The 20,647-nt window shown below is 41.4% G+C and overlaps 1 protein-coding gene across 3 annotated transcripts in view; it reads right to left on the reverse strand.

Moving 5' to 3' along the window:
- Nucleotides 1-20,647, reverse strand: part of LOC139267153 (CYFIP-related Rac1 interactor A) — a 275,278-nt gene that overhangs the window by 119,604 nt on the left and 135,027 nt on the right. Inside the window, exon 1 of one of the 3 annotated variants that reach the window (XM_070885022.1) lies at nucleotides 2,646-2,667. The exons of the other annotated variants lie outside the window; for them this stretch is intronic. The gene's annotated coding sequence lies outside the window, so the exon portion shown is untranslated. Of the gene's footprint in view, nucleotides 1-2,645; nucleotides 2,668-20,647 lie in introns of those variants that run through there. 3 annotated transcript variants of the gene reach the window in all.

Consider the following 20,647-nt stretch of genomic DNA (forward strand, 5'->3'; position numbering starts at 1 on the left):
GTCTAGACAGAGTAGATAGAAATAAACTGTTCCCATTGGTCGAAGGGCCAAGAACCAGAGGACACAGATTTAAGGCAGAAGAGCCAAAGGCACCATGAGGAAAAACATTTTAATGTAGCGAGTGGTTAGGATCTAGAATTCACTGCTTGAAAGGATGGTGGAGCCAGATTTAATGTAGCTTTCAAAAGGGAACTGCGTAAGTACCTGAAGGAAAATAATGCAGGGCTTTGGGGAAAGGGATCAGCTGAAGTGCTCTTGCAGAGAGCCGGCACGGGTTCAACGGGCCGAATGGCTTCCTACTGTGCTGTAACCATTCTATGATTACAATAGTTCCCAACACTGCCAATTTAATCAGTCACAGTGACAATAAAAGGATTTCATTTTGTTTCAAAAAGCACAACTGACAATAAAATCACCACATGGTCAATCATTAGACATTGCACCTTAAAAAGTGCGTGTGAACTTTGACATCACCATGGGAATCGAGGAAGACTTGCTTCCACTCCTGAAATCAGTTCTTTGGTGGCTGAACAGTCCAATACGAGAGCCACAGACTTTGTCACATGTGGGACAGATAGTCGTTGAGGGAAGAGGTGGGTGGGCATGGTTTGCTGCATGCTCTTTCCGTTGTCTGCGCTTGATTCCTGCATGCTCTCAGCGTTGAGACTCGAGGTGCTCAGCGCCCTCCCGGATGCACTTACTCCACATAGGGTGGTCTTTGGCCAGGGACTCCCAGGTGTCAAGGGGGATGTCGCACTTTATCAGGGAGGCTTTGAGGGTGTCCTTGTAACGTTTCCGCTGCCCCCCTTTGGCTCATTTGCCGTGAAGGAGCTCTGAGTAGAGCACTTGCTTTGGGAGTCTCGTGTCTGGCATGCGAACTATGTGGCCTGTCCAGCAGAGCTGATCGAGTGCGGTCAGTGCTTCAACGCTGGGGATGTTGGCCTGGTCGAGGATGCTGATGTTGGTGCGTCTGTCCTCCCAGGGGATTTGTAGGATCTTGCGGAGACATCGTTGGTGGTATTTTTTCAGTGAGTTGAGGTGTCTACTGTACATGATCCATGTCCCTGAGCCATAAAGGAGGGCGGGTATTACTACAGTCCTGTAGACCATGAACTTGGTGGTAGTTTTGAGGGTCTGGTCTTCAAACACTCTTTTCCTCAGGCGGCCAAAGGCTGATCTGGTGCACTGGAGGTGGTGTTGGATCTCATCTTTGACATTATAAGGCAGTGTGGTTAGGCCTTTCCTTGTTTATGATCAGTGCCCAACACTTATGTGGTGCAAATGTTACCTGTTACTTATCAGCCTGCGCAGAGGTGCTTTGTAATTGGGTAAGTGTGCGCTCCATGCTGATCAAAAAGAAACAACGCAGGTGGGCGTAGCTTTCTTAATAGCTTGACGGGAGACTGAAACATGTTGACAGGTTCCCGCAGGTGCAGATACCCAGCTGACTAACAAAAATTGTAACAAGAAAACCAGAATAAGTGCATTGTATGTCTTTGCACAAGAACCTTTATGAAAAAGCAGCTGGCAGGAAGTAACAGACTGATGAGTACTTTTAATGAATTACAAAAGGGTGGAGGAGTGCATCGTACAAAACAGATTCTAAAACGGGGTTTTAATCACCAGGTTTATAAAAACCAAAGATTTTTTAAAAATCTATTCTGGCAGGCCTGCTTATTAAGAGTTAAGTTCGAGGTGCGACACATTAAAAGAACATTTGAGGGAAATACATGGTGGGAGACTAGCAAGGGAAGAGGGCAGGAGGGATCTGTGAAAGCTAATACACTTAACACTTGCCTCATTCAGTAACTGCAGAGGAGCAATCAGCGAAGCAAACAGAATGCAGAGATATGTAGTCTACTGATAATTCAAAGTTGTTTTGTGTGCTATAAATTTCTGAAATATCCAATATGAAATATGCAACATAAAACAAAGCAAGGAATTTAGTGCTAAAATTTAAATTATCGGATCATTTGAATGAAGCAACTATGAATTAAGAGTAGACAATTGTCAGATTAGTAAAGTGGTGGTTATGTTGGAGCTGTACTGTGCTGTGATCAGGCCGTACTCTGAATACTGCAGTGCAGAGAAGGGGTCACAAGGCTGCTCCATTACGTCAGAAAGAAGACCAAGTTACGAGGAAGGTTTAGAAAAATTCAGTCTTTAACCTTGAAACAAGACACTTTTATAATAGAATGCCAACATATATTCAAATATTTGTACAGTAAATTCAACCAGTCAATTCTTCTAAAATAAGCATCAATCTGTGTTCTGCTGATATGATTAAATCACTTTCAAAAATAACACCTTTCATCCTAAATCAACACTATTACATTTTAAAATGAATCTACATGGAATACAATCTGCACTTACAATATAGAGCCAATTACAGTACACTAATGAAAGAAAGAAAATCAGAGTTTTTCTTATGTGCTGGGTTTCAGTTAGTCTTTATAAAGTCCTTCAGGGTTATTAATAAACAGTACAATATCAAGTGAGTCCCGACTATATTGAACTGTCAAAAGTAAATAACCTCTAAATGCTCTATAAATCCTTCTGAATGACTCAGACTCTGGGCATCATAAGCCAACTTTACTTTCACAGACACCTCAATTTATTATTTTCTTTAAGTAGCATTAACTCACATAGTACTTGTACAAACAATCTTCAAAAGCACTGACAGCTGCTTCTTTAGTGCAGTTCTCTGCAATTGATCAGGCATTCTGGGCAATATAAAAGTGAGAAACTCCATTTGCCGTTCTGGAGAAGGTGCTCTCACTGGACCCAAACATGCATCACATTACACCAACAGCACTATATTAGTAGGAATGGGCTTTAACATCAAATATATACAGTCCATAAGTTATCTTCCTGTAAATGTTCTAGTTTTGTAGTATTTTTATTTGTTATTGGTAACCTACTTTTGAACTTACTGAAGGGCTCAATTTTAGCATGCAACAGGCAACAGATTGTCACTTTAAATATTTGCTTCTGTATAAACAATCCCCAGCCAGTAACAGACCAGTTGTAATGAACCACATCTGGTTTGTTGCATTTCCAGCTGTATGTTCTTTCACACTTGGTTCACATGAGGCATAGCTCAATGTTTTCTCACATTTTACTCTTGCTTCTGAGTCAGAATGTTGTGGAATCAAACTCCACTCCAGGACTTGAGCACATAATCTAGGCCTTCCCTTATCTGCCTGCTTTGATGATTTAGGTGGACATTCAAGATTCCATGTGACTACCTGGAAGAGCAGATAGCTCTTCCAATCTTCTCATCAACAATACTCCCTCAACCAATATCATCAGCAACATTTTAACTGGTCTTTAATTGTTTGTAGGATTTACTGAACAGCTGCCTGTTTGTCTACGTAACAGTCACGATGCTTTAAAATAGTTCACGTATGTGAAGTTCTTTGAGACATTTCTGATAGACATAATAAGGCGCTATATAAATACAAGTATTTCTCTCAGATACAGAAAGAGGGATAGCAGTGAACTGATATACACAGTCCCACAGCACTGTTAAAGGCATCTAAGACATCTGCTGCTTAAAAAAGAACTTGGTCAGTCAGGAAGTAGTTTGGGTCAGTTTTGTCAAGGAACATTGCCCCAGCCCTGCACCCTATAAAAGGAGCAAGAAATCACCTATCACACACCATAGGTCAAACACGTACTCAATTTGAGTTTGAGTTCCAAGACAAATACAAGATTATATAAACTATCTTCTGGAAATACAGTTATAATATTTTGTTATGATTTGAGTTTAGAATTCAATTTTTTTCACTTTTCAAGATGGCATCAAACAGGAAAGCAAATGCTCCCAGCATAAACATTTTAAACATCTGCACCAATCAGGACATCCATGCATTTTAGTCAACTGGGCAATCAAAGGGGGTCAGGGTTAATTGAGGCATGTAATAAAACACAGAAATTCAGCACATTAAGAAACTGTACAGGGCTTAAGGAAAAATTGACAGCAAGCAGGTTAACATATAATGCTTTCAGTTGTTTTTTTTCAAAAATTGGTGATTTGGGGGAGAAAATTGCAAACTTTGCTGCACTTCACCAGTTAAAAATATGAACATTTAGGAACTCCAAATAAGCCCTTCAGGCTTTAAATGGCTGCATGTGATCAGATATATTGTCAGGCTATATGATTTACAGATAACATTCTTGCTGCATAGACTTGCATGTATATAAAGAATCCTTTCAACTAGAAAAAAACATTTAAAGACTACATTATAGATTACTGTTCCAGCCATTGATTTGTGCTGCTTGGATAAGTCAGATTCTGTTTTTACTATATTGGATTCTAGGATCTTTACCACTAATTTGAGGATTGAATTCCAATCGCAAATTGTGGCCTTGATTGTTGTGTGATTGAGAACACAGTATTATGCTTTGTATTGCAAGCTTTGGTTTTCTTTTGGACAGATGTGCACTGACATCATGCACCTTAGGTAACCAAATAAGTTGAAACCACATTCTCTGACTACATAATAAGCTGCCTATTGTTGTAATTTGTAACCTTTGAGGTGTACCAAATTTAGAAGAAAAATATTAAACACATTTTCTTCTTCCCTACCCTTACTTGTTCATCATGTCTTGGGTCAGATTATTGTCCAATTCACTGGAAGGCATTCTCTGCATGAAGCTCAATGTGCTCTTTGAGGATTAATTCACATGTGGTCTCCATAATAAGATGACTGTTACTACAAAGCTGTACAAGATTTTACTGGCTCACTCAAAAAAGACATGATTAAGGGCAGATGTGGACCACTGGTTTTTACTACATCAACACACTGACCTGAGCCAACACGTGAACTTTCTGAAGGTACAAAATGAAGTGTGGGCCCCAACAAATACATGCACCATTGTGACCAAGTTTTTTTGTACCTCTCAGATGGACCTCAAGCCACCAGCAGTAAAAACTTTTTCACATATTTTCTAAATCTACAGCACTTAAAAAAAAATCTCTTCCAACAACCACTAAAGTGCAAATCTTGGGCTCAATTTTCCCCAGTGATTTGCGCTGTTTTTTTTGCCCAAGTTAAAAAAATACAAGTTTCGCCAATTAATTTGCACCAGTGTAACTCAGTTAGTTACGAATTTTTTAAAGGTTTTTTTTCAGTCAAAGGTGGCGCAACCTGCCACCCGCGCCAATTCTGGCCAGTTAGGCAAGTTTGGCCAGCTGAGAGTTACTCCAGTTCTTCTTAGGCCAGCGCATGTGGCCTCTGTAGAAAAATCCTCTGGTGAGTTAAGGAAATTGGCGCAGGCAAGTAAATCAGTGTAGCAGATGCCCGGACAGCAGCAGCAGGAGAGATAAGAGAGAGTGGGGGGGAAAGCCTTTCGGGTATAGTTAGGTGCGGGGACCACGAGGGAGGAGGCCATTCAGCTTGGGATAGGTGCAGGGATCGGGAAGGAGGAGGCCATTCGGCCAGGGATAGGTGTGGGGATCGGGACCGGGAGGCCATTCGGCCAGAGATATAAGGGGATTGGGACCAGATCTGGGAGGCCCTTTGGCTTGGGATAGGAGTGGGGACTGGCATGGGGGGGGGGGGGGGGGGGAGAAACACTGACACGTTAATAATTTAATGGAGGTAAGTTGCTGTAATGTGCTTGTGAAGTTGCTGCAATGGCAATGTATTTTAATGTGGGTTGCAAGCTGGCTGTATGTTTCACTTTCCAGCCTCAGCCCACATTGTGTCCCTAGTTAATGTGGCAACCCGATCTTTTTAGCGCAGATCTTAGGCTCCACCCCCAAAACGAAATGATGCCAGCGGCGCCAAAGTGAAGAAATCAAACGGGGAAACTTGGAAGTTTTTTTTGGCATAATTGGAGCCCCCAAAAAACGGGTGCAACTCTTCAAGTACGTCAAAAAACAGCTTTGAGGAAAATTGAACCCTTGCCTCAAAAGCATTTGCGTGCACGCTTTTCTTTAATTGCCTGCTGTTGGCCAACTTTAATTTCTCCATCATTGCACAGATACACTAAGACTCAGAGAGTTAAGGTAAACATTAGGCAACAAAAAGTCAAGAGCATAGATACAATATTTCACAGGCTTTAATAGATTTGGCAAAATGCTCAAGATTTCTCCAGAGGGGTTTCAGTTTCAACACCAGTATTCCTTCCAAATATCTCCCTGAATATTTGAGAATGTTTTTGTCATGGTAAGAAGTTTCTAATGCTGTTTACTTCAACACAGCAAATCCAATTTTAAAATATTTGGAAAATTGTGGGCAACGCTTGCCCAAATTTCCAACATGCACTCTTGATAGGTGAGGCTCTCTACCGGGAGCTCAATGTTAGAAAATTACCCCAATGGTACGGTTATCATTGCATTACATATTTATAGATATTCATTGTACAGCTAAAACTGTACTTTACTGTCCAATAACACAAAAGCAAATTTACTCAAATAATCAAATTCTGCTAGGTGCTATATCAAGATTTAGATAACATATCACATGGGGAGAGGGGGAAATGAGCTTTACTTTTTACCTGCTCAGGTTTCACTACAAATTATGTTAATGTAAATAACACTGCAAGGCCCTATAAGCACAGCTATCAAACTTGGAAATGCAAGACAACAAACAGCACGAGACCAAGTCAATATATCCAACAAGAAACATGGTCAAGTTTTATATCATATATATAATCCACAAGTGAGACAGTGTGTTTAATACACATGATGGCCAGAATTATGTTATCAAGATTCACAAAGGAAGCTGTGTTACACTACTTCTCAGAAAATTCTTACAAATGTGTAACAGGTTTTCAAAAGGGGGCAATGAAAAATAAAACAATTTTGATCAAGGCTTGATTTTATGTCGTAAAAAATTCTTAAATGGCATTATAAAGCCACGAGAGGGAAAATGCTCAGCTCTTGCATCCCTATCTGGATCAAAGCTGAGATCTAGAGCAGTATGGTTCTTCTCAAACTGAGCATCAACGAGGTGCTTATTGATGAGTTGCGGTCGGTTGGTGGCATGATTGAGGATTTCTTCACTTTTCTGATGGTTGAGAATATGGATAGGGTGCTAAATAGCCAGATTAGATTTAGTCTGTACTTTGTGGATGAATTTTCCATGTTTCTGAGTAAATGCCAGTGTGACAGCTGCACTCTAATAGCTTGGCAAGGGGGCTGGGCTAGTTCTGATGCCCAGAACTTCATTACTACTGTTTCTCCGATCTAGAAGAGGTGGTCTACATAAGTGAGTATAGTGGAGCTTTGGAGCACATATTGGTTGAATAATATAGGTTAGGTGCTGGATGCACTTCAGTACGTTACACCTGCTCTCTGTATTATCAGGTGCGATGTAACCGAGGTGCCCAGCATGCCTGATGTGGACAACAAGGCACAAAGGGAGCTGGGAGCAAATGCGCTAAGGTCGATAGGCCACTGACTTTGATGAAAATAAGGTTGCCCATCATAATGTTGCTGGAACATCTGGTCAGTGCTCCAGCCACACAGCGGAATGGTGGCATTGTTTGGAGGGAAAAAGAAAAATCTAACAACCAGCACATCTCCTAGTGCTGCTGCCCCATGTTTCCGTGCACCCATGTCAGAAAACTGACTTCACTGATTGTTGGCATCCAACATTGCAGCCTGGCACTCCTGGCGTATCATGAGCAATATGCTCAGCACACCAGAAAATCATGCAAATGAGCTAACCGCAGAATGTCTGATCAGCAGTGCTATGAACAGGAACATCAGCAGCCCCATGGGGTTTAAATACATATTCCTACTACGTTGCAAATATCTGAAGCTGCTGATACAAACAGATCTTGGTGTTTTGATTGAGCACTTGATCATCAATGAGGCAAAACAACTCTCCCCAAACCTCTTGGTCCACAAAATTCAAACAGTTGAAGCCAAGGATAACCATAAATAGAATTGAGTTAACTGGCTTCAAATACGAGATTTCCAGGCCTCAGGTGCAGCTTAAACATCCCTGATATAAAAAGCATGTTTATACTGCAAAGTGTCACAAAGCATCTTATTTAAAATGTACACTTAAAGAGTAGGACAATAGAGGGTAGAACCTCGCCAAGTCATCTGCCCGAGAAAGTGGTCAACATGGTTGACTAAGTGACAAGACCAGAGTGCATAATCTAAACTGACAGTTTAGTGTAGTGAGCACAGCACTGTTGGAATCAGCGTCTTGTGGATGGGATTTTAATCAAAATGTTATTTTCCTGTTCAGGTGGATTTAGAAGATCCCATAGCACTATCCAAAGAGAAAGGGAGTTCTCCTGGTGCCCTGGCCAACACTTAGCTCTCAATCAATGCCATCAAAAAAGATCAACTGGTCATTTAGCTCATTTGCTATTTATGGGACCTTGCTGTGTGCAAATTGGCTGCTGGGTTTGTTTCCAAAACTATGATTACATTTCAGATGCAATTAATCGACTACAAAGCATTTTGGGACCTCCTGAGGAAACCTTTCTATAAATGCAAGTTCTTTCTTCCCTTTCGTACAGCCCATTTGTACACCAGTTTCAGCTGCTGATGATGCTGTTGACTACTACCACATACCCCGCTGCACAAATCCAGAATAGGAAACAACGATTGTGTGTAGCTGGTTTGGTCGGTCCTTGAACCAGGACAGAGCAGCATGTACATTGGGCTGGACTTTGCGGTACAAATGTAAATTAGACAGCAACTTCCAGTGACCGCACATACGCAGTTAATTGTGTAAATCAGGAAGTTACTGTCCGAGATGCCCTGCTCTCCAAAAGCTGCGTGAGACACTCACCATTGAAATACATGGAATGGTGTGAAGTTGCTGTAATTACCCGATATATACACATTAAACGTGCCAGAAAAAGTTATGGCTTGTCCATTCCAGTGTAAGTACATTTTTAACAGCGTGCTACATCTTAATTATTGCCAAACACCCTCTCTGGCACTGAAAATTAGCTTTTCCAAGCATGGAGCCTCATTTTTTCAGATTTTAATTGTTGGGAGATTCTTTTTTTTAAAAATTAAAAATTAATTATTTGTTTTTAACATTTTCTTTCTGTCTCTTAATTCGATCTTTCCCCCTCCCCCCCCCCTTTATTTCACTTTCTGCACCTGATTTTACATGGAATTAAATATTCTAACGGACACTTCCTGGTTCAAACTGCGCTGCTGATTAATGATTTTTCAATCTGATTGGTTAAGGAGATACACAGCTGCTTTCCCTGTTCACAGAGATCCCAGGTCCCCTTTAGAGGATGCCTCGCTTTTTCAATAGTTGGCAGACAAGAAGTTCCTGTGCAAAAGTCCATAAAATGTCTATGGACCACAAAATCCGGCCCAATGCAGAAGCCAAACTCCAGAATTCAGGTGAGAAAGGAACACAAAATTGCTTTCTTACTTGATTGTAATGAGGCAGAAATAAATAGTTTGTCCTTAAAAGAGATTGTTGACCTGAAATGTTAGACTTAAATGTACTCTGTAGTAATGTTAGTTGCTATGGAGTTTAATTTTCCTACAATGCTTAATGGGTGTTGCTCTATATAGCAGCTGAAAGGAAAATAATATAATAGGAAAATCTTACAACAGCTTTACTCATATCAAGTGCACGAATTTGAAACAGAACTAAGAATAAACTGAATGTCAATTCTCTGAAATACTGATTTGTAAGTTCTTTAAAGCTAACAATTCTCCTTCCTGTCCATCTACAAACAAAATATAAAATCCTAGCCCTTCCACATGTTAAATGCTGACTCCATTGCAACCAAGATTAAAAATATGTAGCTTTGATTTGTTAGACTACATTTGAATTGTGTAAAGTGCAAATTGTCTGCAAAATAGCTCTGCAGGAACAGCAAATTGTCTGCTTGGCAATCAGCTTGTGCTTTTCAAGGCTTGGTAATTTTCTGTGCTCATTGTGGGGGATGTTAGTGCTGGAAATGAAAAATGTTTCCGCTTTGAATATCTCCTATTAACAACAAGCATTCCCATGTTAGTCATAACACTGTTAGTTCCATTTATTTTGCCCCAGCTATAAACATTAGCCCCAAATTTTAAAAGAGTACATCCTACGGCACTACAAAATGAAATTTTCCATTCATTACACGAGTTGTCCTTGAGTGAAACTTTCAGTTTAGTGCCAAATAGGAACAATTTTGTGCTGGAGACCCAAGTTCACTTAGCAACTGAATGATACTGGCAAATTGTTTTTATATAAAAATCTTAAAGCTAGCAGACAGAAGAGCCTTTCATCTTTTCCAATAAATAAAAATATGGTTCTTACACCTGTATCTGAACCTCAGAAAATGATGAACATGCAAAAAAATATAGAATATCCTGCTACAACCTCAAAAAGTTACCGAATGTAAAATCCAACAGGATACTGGGTTGTATTGCCAAATTAATTGATGTTGAATTTAAAGAAGTTTTAAAAAAATTCGTTCTCTGGGTGTGGGCAAAGCCACATTTATTGCCCAACGCTAGTTGCCCTAATAAAGGTGGTGGTGGGCCTGCTCTTTAAATCGCTGCAGTTTTTGTGGTGATGGTACTCCCATGACTAAGTCATTGTGAACTGTACAGTCCTCTGGTCAGGCAGCACCTGCAGTACTGTGTATAGTTCTGATTGCTACAACATAGGAAGGACATCCAGGTTTTACACTAATACAAAAGCCTCCTTTTAAAAGTTCTGACGAAGGGTCATCAACCCGAAACATTAACTATTTTTCTCTCCACAGATGCTGCCTGACTCGTTGAGATTTCCAGCATTTTCTGTTTTTATTTTAGACTACCCAGGTGCAGAGGGCAGCAACAAGGCAGATGGATGCCTTGCTAGAGTGATAAGCTGGGGTTTTTCAGCTTCAAAAAAGTCTCAAAGAGAACGTTTGAGGGGAACAACAAAAACAATGCACATCTGCATTTATATAGCAGCTTTACAGTAGGAGGTGCTTCACAAGAGCATAATCAGACAAAAATTGGCACCACAAAAGCAGACAATAGGACAGGTGACCAAAAGCTTGATCAAAGAGCTAGGTTTTAAGGAGCCTCTTAAGAGGAAGAGCAAGAAGTGGAGAGGTTTAGAGAGAGAATTCCAGAGCTTAGGGCCTAGAGAGCTGAAGGCACGGCCACCAACAGACATCTGTTCAAGGTTGTGAAGTTTATGTGTGGAAATTTTTTTTAAAATAGTGTGTAATCAACAGCTGGAATGGGTTGACAGGATGTTGGTTGATGCCAAGACACTTGATCCTGTAATGGAAACATGGTACAACTGGTATTCTAGAAGGATTAGTTCAAATGGCTTGAGGGTGTTCTTTATGTGAAAGTAACAAATGCAACAAACTAGTAAGCATGTCACCAGCAAACTGGTTGCATGAAATCACTTATAGCTGGCATTATCTATTATTCATTTCCCGATTACACTTTTCTAGTTATTTTCTTCCTACTTTTTTCATTCCAAGACAGCATGTACCACCCCAATAGAGATGAATGATAACCAATCTGTTCTCATTACCCTCCCAATGTTTCATTGTACTCTACCCAACCAGTACAAGATGTTTGACAGCAGCTTGGATTGACACTGTAATTATTCCGAGGGAAATAACCAGTCTCTGAAGTACCTCTCTGCTGGAAGCCTGGCTGAGATTAGAACCTCACCTTCAGATGAATTATATACAAAAACCTGGATTTTACCACCTCACTAAACCCGTGTTGGAATTCATCTTTAAAAACAGTGCTGAGTTAGCTGATCTTAGACAAGTAAGAGAACTGCAACTGGACTCGGGATCCATTAGCTAGAGAGGGGAAAGATGCCAAAGCTTTTGCACTTGCACTTGATACCTGAGGAAATACACGTGTGGATGTCAAGTAAAAACACAATCTGGTTTAACTGTGATGCTACCTGTGGTTGAATATCTGCCATATTTATGATCTGACCTCCCAAGGAATGATGGTCATTTAGGTGACGAGTGTGTCTAGCACCCATGGAACTCTGCTCAAGCAAGGAATCAAAGCCTCAAGGAAGGGAGAAAATTGCCCAAGAAACAAAAAAAATTGCATTTTAATGTAAAAGGAATGGCTCCAAAGGACTGTAGGAATTTAGTAATAGAGATATCCATTGACTCCTGTTTTATATCAGATTGTTTTGACAGCAGTATTGCCTAGCGCATGTATCTTGTAGTCCTACTTCAAAACGGGCACAAGTAACTGCAAGAGTGCAAGACAAAGAACATTCAGTTGAAATTCACAAAGCAAACATCTCTTTATTCAGGACAGTATATTACGACAATTATCGTAACCTATTTAGAAGTTGAACCCCATCACTGAGCTTACAGCACTAATGTAGAAAAACATACATCTGGGATAAGAAAGTGCAGTATAGAAATTACATTACATGGAAATTACAACACGAACACAGGCCGTTTAGCCCAACCAGTCCTTGTTGGTGTTTATCTTGCACACAAGTAGCAGTCTTAATGCTCACTCTGTTCCCCTAGCCTTTCATCTCCTTTTCTTTCAACCATACATCTAACTTATGTGTGCATCTACAAATAAGCTCATATACAAGGTTTTCCTTCCTTCCCCTTAAGTACACATCTTTTTTGACAAATTGTCATACTCGACGTGAGAGACGTTAATGTTAAGGAATGGAATCCATCTTTCAGATGAGACGTTAAGAGGGCAGACAGGGCCTCGGTTTAGGTGGACATAAAAGATCCCATGGCACAATTTCGAAGACGACCAGGGGAGTTATCCCTGGTGTCTGAGCCAATATTTATATCTCAATCAACATCACAAAAACAGATTATCTGGTCGTTATCACATTACTGTTAGTGGGACCTTGCTGTGCGCAAATTGGTTGCCACATTTCCTGCATTGCAACAGTGAATACACATTAAAAAGTACTCCATTGACTGTAAAGAGCTTTGTGAAGTCCAGTGGTCATGAAAGGCACTATATAAATGCAAGTCTTTTTTCTTTTCAAATTGTCATATTCAAGGTGAGGGATGTTAATGATGAGTAATGGAACACTTTCCTGTTTTCTCACTTCCAGCTCAGGTACACTAGTTAGCTGCAGTGTAAAGCCAATGTAGTGTTTCTTTTTCTCCCATACATCTTGCTTTCCTGAGTGAGATTGCCAATTAATGCCGAAATTTGATCAACTTTGTGCTGTGGATCCATCTCCACCAAGAACTGTCCAACCTCACTTCACATAGGACCTTTATAGCTGCCGACAGAGGTCTTGGCTGGACTTAACCTAAGGCCCAGAGATGAAAGTACAGCAAACGTACAGTACCCTGAAAAACTAATTACTTTCATAGGTTTTCTATTACCTACTTCCCTAACCAAGGATGTTATGATAAACCAATTTAAAATCACTGGTTCAGCCCTAGCTGGAGTAATGTGTCTAATTCTAGGCACCACACTTTAGGAAGGATGTCAAGTCCTTGGAGAGAGTGCAGAGGAGATTTACCAGAATGATACAGTGATGAGGGAGTTCAGTTATGTGGAAAGACTAGAGAAGCAGGGATTGTTCTCCTTAGAACAGTGAACATTAAGGAGAGATTTAATAAAGGTGTTCAAAGCTATGAGGGAGTTTTGATCAAGTAAATAAGGAGAAACTGTTTCGACTGGCAGGAGGGTCGGTAACCTGAGAACACAGATTAAAGGTAATTGGCAGAAGAACCAGAGGGGGGGGTTGAGGAGAATTTATTTTACTCAGAGTTATGATGATCTGGAATGCACTGCCTGAAAGCGTGGTGCAAGCTAATTCAATAGTAACTTTCAAAAGGTAGATATATACTTGAAAAGGAAAATTTTGCAAGGCCCTGGGGAAAAAGCAGGGGAGCGGGACTAATTGGATAGCTCTTTACAAGAGCTGGCACAGAACGATGGGTCCAATGGCCTCCTTCTGTGCTGTATGATTTTATGATTCGATTTTTTGTCACATTACAATGAATCCCACGGTTCTGACCCATTAGTGGTTAAGCAAAACAGTTCCTGCGGCTGTAATGTTTTTGAACTAACAATATGAAGGTGAGAGTTTTTTTCTTCTTTTGGATAAGTTCCTCACCTCCACTAGGCCTTCCCTGTGTCACACCTAAGGCTACCACACTGGGGAAAGGAATTGTGGATGCGTACCCATTTAAACATTTTAACTGAATCATATATGAAGCAGTTGCACTCACCACTTGTATATTTTACTGTAATTAATCCATTCTAATCCACCCGCAATGCCACACAGCTAAGTGATCCATTAAGAAACCCCTTAAGCTGTTTAACATTGAAGTTAATTTGAATTTCATGAGTTAGCATTTGCAAGATGTAATCTTCAGCAATAATCATCCTTTCCAATATAATAACATTTACTGCCAGATATTAAAGCATCAACTCCAAGCTGTCTCGTTTTATTATGCGGTGCATAATGAAAAAAAGAGATCTTTCATCATACTTAACATGCCACTTAGTTTTATATAAAGCTTCAATACTCAATTTTGCATGAAAAATTATCTTTGCCAGTCAAAATGCTAAATTTTAATTCACCAAGTACTACTGAAGAATACTGTAAACAAAAACATTACCAGAAAGGTTGAGAATATATTTTCTTTTACAGCAAGTCAATTCCTCCCCATTATACCAATGTATAACATAGATATAGGTCAGAACTATTCAAAAGCTGGAGAACTGTTTAATTCACTGATTTTTAGGTTTGGTGAAATAGTTTACAGTTGATGGGGCCGAAATTGCCCTTCGCCTGAAACGGGTCGCATCTACCGCTTTTAAAGTGTTCCGTCCGCCTCAATGCATGGGGCGGACAATCCGGAGGAATTGAGGTCTTTGTATTTTGTTTCCGGTCGGAGCGGTATTGGTGTCGGTAGAAGGGCGGAAGTGCGAGCGGGTCAGAGCGGTCGTCATCAGCGGGGTGGAAGTGGGGTCGGGTCAGAACGGCAGTCGCTCCAAGTCATCAATCAACACGTCGCTGATGATGTCAGCGCGACGCGGCGTCACAACATCCCTCCCCTTCAGTTAAAGGGGAGGGCCGCTGCGAGCTCTGTAGAGTTTTCAGTTAGATCCACTGGGCCACCAGGGAGGGTTTCGGCCGGGTCAATGGCCTGGCACCCAAAAGGGGATGCCAAGGTGCCTGTTGGCAGCCCGGCCGAACCCGGAACCATAATTGTTGGCCTGACCTGGCTGTCGGCCGACAATAAAAAGCAATATGGTGACCCCTTTAAAGGTGGATGCGCCGCCCAGAAACACACAACTTCCCGACAGAAAAAGCTGTCAGTGGCACCGACTGGCGGCAGTGCCGCTCCCGCGGGGCAATTCCGTTCAGGGCAATTTTCCGCGAGGATCAGAAAGGGGGTCGCCGCTGATCGGTATGGGGCCAGTGGTGCCTGACGCGGTGGGATAACGGGCAGTTTGCTGCAATACTACTGATATAAATTAACAGGGAGCTGGAATGGGACTACACGGGCAAGGAGAAACTATTTCACATCCATATTGTAGACTCACAAGCCTCAGTATAACTGGCAGAATTGACATGTACACAGTATTTAAGTACTCATCCTTAACTTTAAAGCCGAAATGCTACTATATATTTTAATAGAATAAAAAGTTATTACTTTCGATGAACCATATGTATGCCTCTAAACAAGAACTTGTATACATTGGGACTAATAAATTGTGAGTTTGGATGAAAAAAAGACAAAATGCTGATGTGAAATAAGTCCAAGTACCAGTTTAATTTAAAGTTTTTAGAAGTTTTTTTTTTAAAAGAACCTTTTAGAAGGTTTTAAAATGTATTTTCAATGTAACAGACATGAGAAATTTGTGTGGGCGTGGCTTCGCTTTGACTGCTTTTGTGGACATGTCTTCCTTCACGCATAGGCTGTATGCTGCTCTCCTGGTCTTCCTGATGTCATACATTGCGCAGAACTCTGCACGCCGAAGAGGAAGACAAGTGCATATTCTCGCAGGCCGGCGGAGTACTCCGGAGCTACGCCGCCGACTGCAATTTTTGGCCCATTGTGTTCAGTCGCCGCCACAACTTCTGTTCCTTTGCCAATGATTCACGAGCCACAATCTAAGGCTGAATCACACTGTTTACAGCCCATCCTGTTTGACTTAGTCTTTGTGATGGAGTGTCCTCCATATCCACTCCATCATAAAGACTATCTACTTCCACTTCCACATCTCCACCCCTACTACCCTCAGCTCATACACCACTGAAACCTTCATACATTAATTTGCCACCTCCAGGGTCAATTACTCCAATGCTTTCCTTGCTGTCTTCCCATCATTCATATACTGCAGTTCGTCCAAAACGCCGATGCTCCTACACCTCTCCCCTTACCCATCACCCCTGTCATCGCTGACCTACATTGTCTCCCTATACCCCAACCACTCAAATTTAAAATTCTTGCCCTTGGCTTTAAATCCACTCCCCATCTCTGCAGCCTTCTCCAGCTCGACAAGCCTCCCTTGAACTCTGTTCCTATGACTCCAGTCTCTTGTGCACATCTTTGACCAAGCTTTTGATTATACCTCCTAATGTGACATGTTGTCTATTTTTCCTTTTATCTCTGTGAAGGATATAGACATTTTTCTATGCTAAAGGCATTACATAAATCATAGAATCATATAAATTTACAGCACAGAATGAGGCAATTTGGCCAATCATGTCTGTGCCAGCCAAAAAAGAGCTATCCAGCCTAATCCCACTTTTCAGCTCTTGATCCTGTAGGTTACGGCACTTCAGGTGCATACCCAAGTACTTTTTAAAATGTAATAAGGGTTTCTGCCTCTACCACCATTTCAGGCAGTGATTTCCAGGCCCCCCACCACCCTCTGGGTGAAAAAAGTTCTTCTCAACTCCCCTCTAATCCTTTAACCAACTACTTTAAATGTAGATTATTGTTATGCAAAATGAATTTGACATTTATATCTAGTGCCTAGTGGGCATGGATCCACTGCACAAAACTGTTCTTAATTCAACAATAAATGGCAATTTCATTCAGGACCAAAATGGCTGATGTAGAATATGTACAAAATGTCACAATGGTGCAATAAGGGATGCTTTACTGAGGCTTGGTCAGAGTTGCATTGTTGGGGCAGAGAAGTGAGAGCTTTACCCTGCACCTGGCTGTATTATACCTGACTTGACAATGTTTGATGCTGACACTGGGTTCCTGAAACAGAGAGAGTTCCATTTTCAACACTAACATCCCTCACATTGATGAGCAAAAAAAATGGAAACATAGAACCCTATAATATTGGTGCACAATTACATTGTGCCACTAGAAATGCAATATTTCTAAATAATGGGGTAGCCCAGAAAGGAAAATAAAATAGCTGTGATATGTGAGAGGAGTTTAAAAGGCTCATTAACACATGTGTACTCTGGAGAGAAGATATTTTTAATTTTAGAGGAACAGATTGCCAAAATAGGTCAAATACTTACAAATAGCGACTGTTTGGAAATTTTAATTACTTACTGGACATCAGAGCTTTAAGCAGGTTACAGCATTTGAGACTAAAGCTGTTTAATAACAAAAATGATTGAGGTTAGAAACAAATAACATTCAAAAAGAAAAAAAAATAATCAGAGATAAATGTGTTGCAAGGAGATGAACAGACAGCAGCTCTGCAGGATTTGCACATCTTGCATAAGTGACAGATGAAACCTTGTTACACATTTAGGAATTGTGAAATACAATACTGGTCTCTTCAACACTTGCTACTAGCACACACACACCCTTATCAAATATGAATCATTTTCTTAAGTGAATGGAATGGAATATCATTTAGTACAAGGAAAAAAACTGCAAAAGCTAGAAATCGGAAATAAACACAAAATCCTGGAAATACACAGCAGGTCTGTTCCAGTAAACTGATTGATGGCACACGAGCAGACTGAAAGCAGCTACTTTCTTGCTATCTGTACTCCATCCTTACCCTCTTGTCCATTCTTTACCCATCTACCGTCAGTCTTTATCTGACATATCTTATACCATTTTCACAATTTCCAATTCTTCATCTCCAAATTATCTCCTTTTTGCCATAGTTGTGCAGTCAGTCTATATTTCCTACCCTCACCAGGACTGTCTCTAGACTCTGCACTTCTTCATTGAACAGCAGCCCAAATAGTTTCCATCCTTCATCAGGCTAAACTTGTTCTCACCAATGTTCACTTCACAGTTTCGCACGAAACGGAACATTGGAAAAGCCGGCCCCGGGCCGTGTGGGACCGGCAGAGAGCTGCGCGACCTCGCAGCTTGTAGGGAACGTTGGTTCTCACCCTGAACAACTTCTCTCACTTCCTCCTGATAAAAGGTGTTGTTACAAGAATTTCTACCCCCGTCCCCTCCGCACTCCCACCCGACCTACCACGTGTCCTAGCTATGCCTATCTTTTTGTATGGTGAACACTTTGTTCTAAACCTATTCAGCATTTGAGATTAAAGCTGACTCTCTCCCTGACTTCTTCCTCCATTACACTGATGACTGTGTCAACAACAACCTGTATTTATATAGTGCCTTTAACGTTGTGAAATGTCCCAAGGTGCTTCACAGGAGTAGCACAAGATCAAAAAATTATACACCGAGCCATACAAGAAGAAATTAGGGCAAGTGACCAAAAGCTTGGCCAACGATTTAGGTTTTAAGGAGCATCTTGAAGTAGGAAAGAGAGGTAGAGAGGCGGAGAGGTTTAGGCGGGGAGCTCTAGAGCTTAGGGCCGAGGCAACAGAAGGCACGGCCACCAATGGTTGAGTGATTATAATCAGGGATGCTCAAGGGGACAGAATTTGAGGAGCGCAGACATTTCGGGGGGGGGGGGGGGGAGGAAGAGAGGGGGAGGCTGGAGGAGATTACAGAGATAGAGAGGGGCGAGGCCATGGAGGGATTGAAAATAAGGATGAAAATTTTGAAATCGAGGTGCTCCTTAACTGGGAGCCAATGTAGGTCAGCGAGCACAGGGGTGATGGGTGAATGGGACTTGGTGCGAGTTAGGGCACGGGCAGCTGAGTTTTGGATCACCTCTAGTTTACATAGGGTAGAATGTGGGAGGTCAGCCAGGAGCGTGTTTGAATAGTCAAGTCTAGAGGTAACAAAGGCATGGATGAGGGCTTGAGCAGCGGATAAGCTAAGGCAAGGGCGGAGACGGACGATGATAGAGGTGAAAATAGGCGGTCTTAGTTATGCTGCAGATATGTGGTCGAAAGCTCATTTCAGAGTCAAATATGACACCAAAGTTGCGAACAGTGGTTCAGCCTCAGACAGAAGTTGGGGAGAGGGATGGAACCAGTGGCTAGGGACCGGAGTTTTGTGACAGGGACTGAAAACAACGACTTTGGTCTTCCCAATATTCAACTGGAGAAAATTTCTGCTCATCCAGAACTGGATGTGGGACAAGCAGACTGACAATTTAGAGACCAGGGACCAGTATCACTTCCTGCTCTTGCACTCACCTTGAAAGTTTAACTTTGCTTCCAGTTCCCACCCACCATCCATCCATCACTCTTCTGTAATTCATCACCAATTCGTCCCTTCCCTTTCTGAACTTTTCTCAGCAGCATTAGCAATGTGCTTTCTATTACAAACCAACTGACACACACCTACCCCCATTATGCTTCTTTCCACCTGCTATTCCCTTGCCAAACACCTTGATTCCATCCATAAGTGTCATCCTGACTTTCCTGTGGCTCACCATTTCTCACTCTAACCTCTCTACAATCTGCTGCTATGTAATTAGCAAATATGCATTCTGTCTGTGTCATTCAGGTGTACTTTCTCCAGAACTTCTTTCTGGTGACAATTGATGGGTGCAAGGGCTTCATCATACATAATGCTACACAAAGGTTGAGGCTATTATCACAAAATTAGTAATCTGCTGGGGCTAATCTCAGCCCCTGTCTCCACCCCTCCACCCCACCCCACACACAGAATTATAGAAATAATTAATTATTTATCATCGGGCTGTTGAGACAGAACAAGACATTTGCCTGTTGTGATGAGTCTACTTTTGATTTTGAAACATCCGAGGCTGCCTGGAATAGGTATATTTACTGCTGCCTTTTGATGATCTTTTTTAATTCAATTAGCCAAACTGAATTCTATATCATAGCAGCAAGTGCCCACATCAGTTCAATTTAAGATCCAGTACAGGACTTTATGGAACATATAGAAGTGTTGGACAAGAAAAGCCTGTCCCATCCGGTCGTGATGGTCTCGACCCATCCAGAGCCATGCAATCTCCTGGGCGAAATGAGAAACCGGTTAAAACCCAGGCCAATCAGGGGAAAAATTCCTCTCCAACGCCTTTGTGACTGAAACTAATCCAGGAGGCCACATTGACCCAGACTTATAACACGGGTACCTACCCTTATGCAAAGTGATCTCCTACACAGCCAGAAACTGGCTCAGTTCTCTCAGGAAGGTACATAGCAATTCCATGTTCACAGCTGGCAAGTAATCTCTCAGAAACTTAAGTGCTGTATTACTCTTTAGTGGCTCATCCACATTGATTCTGTTTAAACTTATCCCTTACAATAAACAATATTTATTGTTCAGCTTGAAATATACGATTGGTCAGGTTGCTGCTTTTCTGCCGATTGGAATTGTTAATCCTACTGCACGCTAACCCATTCACTCCCAATAAGACATTTAAGTTTCAATTCACAGTAGG

The sequence above is a fragment of the Pristiophorus japonicus genome, chromosome 7 (genome assembly GCF_044704955.1).
Source record: "Pristiophorus japonicus isolate sPriJap1 chromosome 7, sPriJap1.hap1, whole genome shotgun sequence".
NCBI classification, from domain to species: domain Eukaryota; kingdom Metazoa; phylum Chordata; class Chondrichthyes; family Pristiophoridae; genus Pristiophorus; species Pristiophorus japonicus.